Here is a 9975-nt window from a genome sequence, read left to right as displayed (position 1 = left end):
TATTCTTCTAAACTCCAATGAGTATAGGCCCAACCTGATCAACCTTTCCTCATAAGACAACCAACCCCTTGTAATGTAAGAGACACAACAATTTGCGCACAGCAAGCTCCCACAAACAGCAATGTGATCATGACCAGATGGTTTGTTTTGGGGATGTTGGTTGAGGGATAAATGTTGGCCAGGACACTGGGGAGAACTCCCCTGCTCCTCTTCGAATAGTGCGGTGAGGAGCCTGGTCTACAATTATCTTGGATCCCCTTGCCATTGGACCAAGACCTTGCTCTGTCAAGCCCGTGTGGTAGCTGGTGTGCAACGACCACCCCACGTTAAAAGAATTCACGCACAGGCATCTTCCACCCTTTAAAATGAAGTTCGGGACCTGGAACATCAGGACACTCACGGACAATCCCAACAGCGACAGAGACTGTAGGTCCCGCATTGGACTCATCAGTCCCCTGAGAACTCATTGTTAGTGTGGAAGCAAATCATCCTCGGTTTTGAGGGACTGCCTAAGAAGAAGAGAAGATACTCCCACAGTGCTGCTTAGTATACTTCTTCGTAGCAGTTTAATACAACTGAGTAGCTTGCTAGGCCACTTCAGTTAAGAGTCAACCACATTGCTGTGGGTCTGGAGTCACATATAGGCCAGACCAGGTAAGGACAGCAGATTTCCTTCCCTAAAGGACATTAGTGAACCAGATGGGTTTTTACAGCAATCCGGTAGTTTCATGGTTACCATTACTGATACTAGCTTTTTATTCCATTTAATTAATTAACTGAATTTAAATTCCCCAGCTGTTGTGGTGGGATTTGAACTCATGTCTCCAGATCATTAGTCCAGGCCTCGGGATTACTAGTCCAGTAACATATCCACTATGCTACCGTACCCTGCTTTAGTGGATCCATGGGCCGGGCACATGAATTAAGGAGGCACACTTTGACTTCGGCCAGATAAAGGTCATCTTTGGCCATCCTGTAATGTTGAGATTTATTAATTGTGAGGTATTTCCGGGTCCAATTTTCTCGAGCGTTGTGGTCTGATTGTCGATTATACGAACAATGTATTATGGTTTCACCAAGGGGTCCCCTCTGACCACATTGTGTCAGACGCACACACAGTATTTGCAATTAAGAAACCCGAGCTATATCCCTTACCTTCACGCCCAGGCCCGACTATACAGATGCTATTAACACAATACAGAGCAGTGTTTTGCCAAGCACAGGCATGACTGTGGGCGGGTGAAGGGAGAGGAAGAAGCTAACGGGCTGACACATGTTAAAGTTAAACAGTACCCTATGCCAGCTGAGAGCTATCCTGCATTACAGACCACAGTTGAGGCGCTGTTACAGCAAGGTATTATGTGGCAGGGCACTTTCATGATCAATTCGCCCATTTGGCCTGTTAAATGGGAGTTGGCGTTTAATGATCAATTATCGGAAGTTAAATCTGGTGACTCCAGCCTGCTCTCCAGTGGTGAAAGAGACCCTCACATTATTATCCCAAATACCAAAGAAAGCCAAATGGTTCTCAACACTTGGTATCTCGAACGGGTTCTATAGTATTCCTGTAAAGAGGAAAGACCAATATAAATTTGCTTTTACTCTTAGGGATCAGCAGTAGACTTGCCTACCACAGGGGTTTCATAATTCTCCTTAAGAGAATGGCTGCGGTGGTAAGTAGCTTTTCATGTCCAGATTATTTGTTACAGTATGTTGATAATTTGCTTCATGCCACTGAAACCTGTGACCAACATAAACAACTGCTTCAGGAACTGCTGTAGCTGCTGACAGATGCTGGTCTTCAAATTAACCCTCGAAAGGCAAACCTCCTGCAACCTGAAGTTACTTTCCTTGGCATTAACATCTCGAATGAAGGACACAGCCCTGACCAACATAAAGTAGATGTGATTCAAAGATTGCCCCTGCCTGCTTTTACGACAGCTTTCCGATCTTTTCTGGGGCTGGTGGGCTACTAGCGATCATTTATTCCACAATTTGCTGAATTCGCCAGACCACTGTACGACCTACTGAAGCTAACTGGACAGAAGCACACACCAAGGTAATCGAACAGTTAAAAGCTGCAGCGATGGAAGCTACTTGCCTTATCTCACCTGAACCAGATAAAGCATTCCACCTCGAATCAGACCCTATTAGACCATAATCTGCTTGCTAGCCCTATGTTTACTGTGTGTGTACCCCCACAGCTTGCTGAGGGTTTCTTTCACATGTTTCATTCCCATCCTACAGGAGGCCATTATTCGGTAACTTATCAAAAAGTGAGTCAGGTTGCCTGGTGGCCTGATGTGAAGAGGGACATTGAAATACGTTGTCAACGTTGTTTAGTTTGTCTGCAACTTAATTCTTCTTTGTACAGTAATCATGCCTTTCTCAAATCCACTCCGCCCCCGCAAAGGACCATGGACTCAGCTCCAAATTGATTTTATTGGACCCCTGCACAGGTCAAGTGTAGGTTACTAATATTGCTTAGTGATTATTGAAAATTCACTAAATAGATTGAGGCATTCCCATACAGAACTATCACGACGCTCACTGCAGCACGCTTGCTAGTGAGTGAGGTGATCTGCAGGTGAGGACTACCAATAAAGGTGGATAGTGATCAAGGTTCACATTTCACAGGGAAATTTTTGACAGAATTACAGGAAGCAATAGGAATTACAAAAAAATTGCATGTATCTCATCATTCTCAGTCATCAGGGGTGGTCGAAAGGGGAAATAGGACTTTGAAACCAATGCTTAAAAAGTTTTGAGCAGATCATCCAACTAAGTAGCCAATCATACTGCGAATGTGCTTAACGGCTATGCATTCTACTCCACACTCTACTGCAGGAGTGTCACCCTACCAAGCCATGACTGGATGGCTAATGCTTACCCCAGGACATCTTTTGCTACCAGCAGAAACACCATTGGAGACACCTGGTGGGCTAATATGATTTTTACAGAAGCTACAAAGCTGGGTGGAAATGTAAGTTGTGAGGAGGATGCAAAGAGGCTTCGAGGGGATAAAGACAGGCTAAGTGAATGGGCAGGAACATGGCAAACGTAATATAATGTGGAGAATTGTGAAGTTATCCACTTTGGTAGGAAAAATAGAAAAGCAGAGTACAGTATTTTTAAATGGTGAGAGACTGGGAAATATTGGTGTTCAGAGGGACCTGGGTGTCCTTGTACACAAATCACTGAAAGTTAACATGCAGGTACAGCAAGCAATTAGGAAAGCAAATGGTATGTTGGCCTTTATTACAAGAGGATTTGAGTATAGGAGTAAAGATGTCCTACTGCAATTATATAGGCCCCTGGTGAGACCACACCTGGAGTATTGTGTACAGTTTTGGTCTCCTTACCTAAGGGAAGATATACTTCCCATAGAGGGAGTGCAACGAAGGTTCACCAGACTGGTTCCTGGGATGGGGGCATTGTCCTATGAGGAGAGATTGAGTAGACTAGGCCTATATTCTCTGGAGTTTAGAAGAATGAGAGATGATCTCATTGAAACATACAACATTCTTACAGGGCTTCACAGAGTACATGCAGGGAGGATGTTTCCCACTCAGAGGGTGGTGAATCTTTGGAATTCTCTACCCCAGAGGGATGTGGAGGCTCAGTCATTGAGTATATTCAAGACAAAGATCGATAGATTTTTGGATATTAAGGGAATCAAGGGATATGGGGATAGAGCGGGAAAGTGGAGTTGAGGTAGAAGATCAGCCATGATCTTATTGAATGGCGAAGCAGGCTCGAGGGGCTGAATGGCCTACTCCTGCTCCTATTTCTTATGTTCTTATGTTCTTACGATTGACGATGTCCAATTCACTAATCAGTATGTGGCCCAAAAGATTGGGAATCAAAAAAACAGATTAAGAAGTACTTCAATAAAAAGGTTAGACCTTTTGAATATGAAGTCGGCGACACTATATGGGAGAAAGGATCATTTGTTTGTATGTGGATGGCGAGGACCTTTTCCAATTGTGGATAAGACAAGTCCAGCTGTGTACCTTTTACAATACATGGGGAAAAAGAAACGTAAAAGTACTAGGTGGCATCACATTAATCAGACTGTGGAAATTGGTCAGAAATTGTCTGATAAGTAATCTAGATACAATGCTTGATTTACAGATATAAAGACATCATGATGATGACACTACGATTACTGATTGCATGTGTAACATTTGGACATATATGTGGAAACTATGATGATGAACGAGTTCAAGCAAGGTATCATATCTCTGCTGGTAGAGTCATAAACCAAACTGTGATTGTTCGAGATGGCTCATCAATGAGCCTAGAATGTAGAATACAACTGCCAGTCAACATTATATGGTTGCCAAGGAATACGTCTAGTCCTAGTATGGACTGGGGACGTTGGTGGATTCCGGTTAAAAGTAATGGCTACTTTCCATCAGAAGCTTAGATAAATACTATTGGTTTAGGAGTTAAGAAAGATGGACAGATCACGTACAAGGCATCCTCCCCAGGGATTCCTTATGCTATTGTCACATCAGACACAGTTGAGGCACTGTGGCAATTACATTTTCCTAATATTCACAAATGAGGGCAAGTACAAGTGTGTAGCAGCAACAAAGTGCTGGAATTATGTTACGTATACTTGTGATGTTTGTCACCCAGGATGGGCACATAAGTCAATAACTGCTCAGGTTCTACAAGATTCTCAAACACAAGACACTCAAATCCAGCAAACAGTGAGCCTACTTTACAGAGGGACCCAATAATGGACTTGTGGCTTGAAAGGATTTGCAAATTTCATGTCTCCCCTGAAGATTTACTTCTGGCTTATTGGAGAAACCCTGGCTGGACTGAGTTTAAAATCCAGGGCTCCAGGGCCCAACAAGATGGCTACGGTCAACCTCATGGCCAAGGCCTGTAAAGTTCAGGTTTGGACTGACAAAGAAGGAATGTTCCAGAAATTAGAAGGCAGACAGGCCTTCTGCATTTATGTATGAGAAGCAAACAGTGGCATTCGGGCCTCTGATTAAAACCCATCAAGGCCGTTTGCACAGATAATCAACGGGTAATAGCTGCATTCAGACCTTTGTTAGCTGACTTCAACACTGTTTGGAAACGATCAACGGGGCATTCAAACTGGAATGGCCCCATCACAAGACCAGTTAGACAAAGGGAAACATTTATGGGATGTTTAAAAACCGATTAATCGGCCATCCAGGTCAATGGGCCCACATCGGTTTCCTTTGTATCATCTTCAACACGTCCAGGTCAGACAAAGAAACAGGCTAATCTGGCGAGTGATAAGGGCTCCCAGAAAGGGGTATAAGTAATCCCTCGGGAAGCCATATCTCTCTCTTTCTCGCCTGGACTCTGGTGCCCTGCCTTACCATCAAGAAGATCGGCGACGAAAAGCCCGTCCAGGGAAGCAGGATACCAACAGTTACCTTTGAATCACTGGGGTATCTCTGCTCTGGGCGGCGAAAACCCTAAAGACATCGGCAGGCAACGGGGCACGGAGCAGGCATTCTAACATCCGAGACTGGTGAGCATAAACTTTCTGGCCCATCGCAAGACAACTTAGATAGGTGTAAAGGGTGGGAGTTAAGAGGATTGCTAAAATTGTCATTTTAGCCATTTTCCCTCGAAGTGTCCGTTTCTCCTCCCCCGCTAAGTGTAATTGTGTTACATACATAGTGATTTTCTCTGTATAGTGTTTATTTTTCCCTATTTTTAATAAACATTGGTTTTCTTTGCACCAAACCACTGGTCTCGTTTTGTTTATATCGCTGCTCGTAATAAGTCCGGTGGTCAGAACCAGAGGGGAAGCGATTCGAACTGCACGGGGCTGGAGCAGCTCAGATACGCCTGACTGGCCAGACACAAACCAAAGCCCCCTACAGAAATGGCGACCGTGGCAAGGACATCGGCAACAGTATGCGATATAACAGACAGTGGTGCGGAGGGAGAAACCGCAATGGAAGAGAGGTTGTCCACTTATGTGTGTAGAAAGGTTAATATCGCCAAGAAATCGGTGGGCGCTATGTTAAAGGCTGAGCATCCCATAGACGCCGCCGCCCAGTGGACGGCGAGTAAACAGCATAAGAGGGCAATTGAAAAGGCAGTCTGGTTAATGGGCTATAAGAAACAGGTCCTAGTGCTGGACAGGGTTGTAGAAGCACAGGCTGCCAAGCTCAAGAAATTGGCCCTAGAAATGCAGGATAAGGTTGCAGCGGAAGAGAAGGTGCTAGTGGCGCTTCAGGCTTTAAGCCAAGAAAGAGCGCAGGCGGCCAAGTAAAAGTAGAGTGTCTGGAGGCCTGGGCCGTCGAGGTGCAATGGGAACATCAGGCAAGGGTAGAGCGCCTGGAGTACCAGACCGCTGAAAGTAAAGCCAGCGCTAGGCGCAAGATGGAGCACTTAGAATACCAGGTTAGAGAGGTGAGGGGCAGCGAGGTAAGGCTGCAGGACACAATTTGCGACCTTACCCAAAAATTAAAAGAGCAGGAGGAGAAATTAAGGGAGGTAAAGGCAATATATAAGCTAGCCTGCGACCGGGGGTTCAAGGAGGCAAATCACGGGCCCTGTAGGGAGGAGATAGAAAGCTTGGGCATGGCCTTGTCGAGAGCAAAGGGGATGATATGCCTCATCAGCCTGAAGGCGGGCCAGTCGGACTTTACCGGCAACCCAAACCGAACCGTCCCACAGGCAGCACCCAGAACAAAGTTGGCTAGGGAATCAGAGGTCCCACAGCCGCCACCCATAGCTCCGAGTTTTCAGGAGGTCTGGCAGCAAGGGGGGTGGAGGATGAAGTGGTAGGGGAAGCACAGCAGGCCCCGCTAGATAGGCCGGGACCAGGACCAGTGTACCCCCTCCGACAACGGAGGTACGGCCCGCCCGTTGATGACGAGGGCCCAGGGGCCATCCAAAATCAGTTTGTGGTGCCGCATGGCACCCAACAGCTCAGGGCCATGGTTAGCCACATCTCCAAGCTCACCGAAAAGGGAGACCCCTCTCTGCACTTCAGGGAGATAGACTAGGCAGCGTGCGTCAATGACTGCGATGACGCAGAGCAAGCTAAGATGCTGCTGTTTTCTCTGGGGAGTGATCTCCTCCAGACCCTATCTGATGAATGTAAAAAGGGGCAGAAGGATTATGAGGATTTGAGGATGAGATATTGGCGGCCATGGGACTCAATGACGGTAGTCCGTTCGCCCGGGTGGAAAAAACGGTACAGCTCCCCGGGGGGTCCCCGCAGGCGTTCACAGACAGGCTGTGGCCAGCCTACCGGAGTGCATGCCCAGGAATGCCAGCGCGGGCATTACTGAACCAAGTTCAATTGACCCACTGGCTCCGTTGTCTAATGACAAACTGCCTGCCCCAAATCAAGCCCAGGCTGCGGCCTGGTTTGACTCTAGTAGGCCCCAGACCACCGAGGAAATGGTGATCCGCCAGTTCACGGTAGCATTTAAAAATATGAGGGGTATTGAGACGCCCCAACCCAAGGGAAAAGTCCATGAGGTTAAACCTGGGGGCCAGAGTAAGAAAGAGTGGCACCAGGAAGGGAACCGTCCCTCCCAGACTAAGTTAAACTGTTACGGGTGCGGAAAGGATAGCCACTGGCGCAAGGATTGTAAGAATCCCTGGAAGGAGAATATGGGAAAGAATTCATCAGCCCCAGCCCAAAGGGCAGAGCCAGGTATCCCTCCCGCTGCGATCAAGCCACTCTTGGAGTCGATATGATCTTTCTTCCTGACCAACCAGGGGAAAATAGCAGCCACCACCGGTATTGTAATCCCATCAGCCCCATACAACCCACAGCAATGACTAGAGCCAGCGCAGCCTGTCAACCTGTGTCCCCCAGAAAGACACGCACAGGAAGAGACCTCCTGTAAAATGGAGGAATACCTGCGGTGCCAGGTTGCGGAGGCTAAGTTAGTTGAGCAGGCTTTAAGGGAGGAGAACGCTAGGTTAACAGCGAGGGCTGCCAGTTTAGAGGGTCAGCTAAGGGTTTTTAAAATGGTTCATGACCAGTGTAAGTTGTTCAAGCAGGGGGACAGGGAAGGAGAGTTCTGGGACCCCTGTAGAGCAGGCCCGGTAGCAGCAATCCGGGACAAGGGAGGCACACAGGGGGTAGCTTTGGCCCCGGACCAAAAGCAGGTCCAAGCCCAAGATCCCGCCTTTAAGGCCGCCTTGGTAAGGAGAAAGAATTTAGAGTGCTTTGTGCATTGAGTGCTGTTGGAGTTTTGCTAAGTGGGAGAAAAATCATTTAAGTGTATTTTGTGAATTTTAGTGTGTTAAGAAGTCAATTATTTGAAGTAAGTTTAATTTTTTAAGGGTTTTTTAAACTCTTGGGCAGTTTAAACCGGAAGTAGAATCCGGGTATAAAAAGGGAGGGGATAGTGCAGTGCACGGAGTGCTTTGTGCATTGAGTGCTGTTGGAGTTTTGCTAAGTGGGAGAAAAATAATTTAAGTGTATTTTGTGAATTTTAGTGTGTTAAGAAGTCAATTATTTGAAGTAAGTTTAATTTTTTAAGGGTTTTTTAAACTCTTGGGCAGTTTAAACAGGAAGTAGAATCCGGGTATAAAAGGGGAGGGGCTAGTGCAGTGCACGGAGTGGTTTGTGCATTGAGTGCTGTTGGAGTTTTGCTAAGTGGGAGAGTTCGGATAAGTGGGAGGTGAGGGTGTGTTTTTTGCTCTGTTTTGTTCCCCACTCCCAGGCTTAGGTAGCACTGTGGAGGCGGAGCAGCGAGACGAGGCAACCAAACAGGCCCCACAGACAGTATTCAAGGAGGAGGTTGGTGATCAGCTGGTTGGTTGGTTTTCTTCCTTCTCTTCTCTTTTATACCTTTAAGTTGGTAAGTCCTATTGAATAGTGGTGTGATATTATCATATATATCCGGGCAGGGTCTTCATAACTAATAATAAGAAATGTAATTAATTATATAGAATGGAGCAGGTGATGTGTTATTGTTGCGAGATGTGGGAGCCGGTGAACCCCATTGAGGCTCACGGTGATTACACCTGCGACAAGTGTTTGCTGCTAGAGGAACTCAAGTTCCATGTTATGGAGCTTGAGACCGAGCTTCGGACACTGCGACACATCAGGGAGGGGGAGAAGTTCCTGGACTCTATGTTTCAGGAGATGGTCACACCTATGAAGTTAATTACTGCAGATGTAGTCTGTGGTCAGGGACAGGACGGTGTGACTACAAGTGAGGAAGGTACAGGGATCCAGGATGTAGTGTTGAAGGAGACGCAGCCCTTGTTCTTGTCCAGCAGGATCGAGGTTCTTACTCCCTGTGAGGGCGGGAGCGGGGACTGCAGGGAGGATGAGCAACCTGGCCACAGCACCATGGTACAGGGGGCCATTCAAGTGGAGGGAGTAAAAAGAAATGTTGTAGTGGTAGGGGATAGTATCATTAGGGGGATAGATAGGGTTCTCTGCAGTCAAGAGCGGGAGTCCCGAAGGCTGTGTTGCCTGCCTGGTGCCAGGGTTAAGGACATCTCTTCTGGGCTGGAAAGAAACTTGGAGTGGGAGGGGGAGAATCCAGTTGTCGTGGTCCATGTTGGTACAAACAATGTAGATAGGACAAGGAAGACGGTTCTGTTAAAGGAGTATGAGCAGCTAGGGGTCAAATTAAAAAACAGAACCTCAAGGGTAATAATCTCTGGGTTATTACCTGAGCCACGAGCGAATTTGGCTAGGATAAATAAAATTAAAGAGTTAAATGCGTGGCTCAAAGACTGGTGTGGGAGAAATGGGTTTTGCTTCTTGGGACACTGGCACCAGTACTGGGACAGGAGGGAGCTGTTCTGTTGGGACGGACTCCACTTGGCCAGTGCTGGGACTAGAGTCCTGGTGAGTCATATAACTAGGGCTGTAGAGAGGGCTTTAAACTAATTAGTGGGGGGGAGGTTTCTAGAGAGCAAATAATAGAAATGACAACAGAGAAGGTCATAGACTTAGGTAGCAGTGGGGGAATTAAAAAACAGAAT

This window comes from Somniosus microcephalus, chromosome 12 (assembly GCF_052327205.1).
Source record: "Somniosus microcephalus isolate GS21.2 chromosome 12, FLI_Smic_1.0, whole genome shotgun sequence".
Taxonomy (NCBI): Eukaryota; Metazoa; Chordata; class Chondrichthyes; order Squaliformes; family Somniosidae; genus Somniosus; species Somniosus microcephalus.
The sequence above is the reverse complement of the archived record's forward strand: the minus strand, read 5'-3'. Positions refer to the sequence as shown.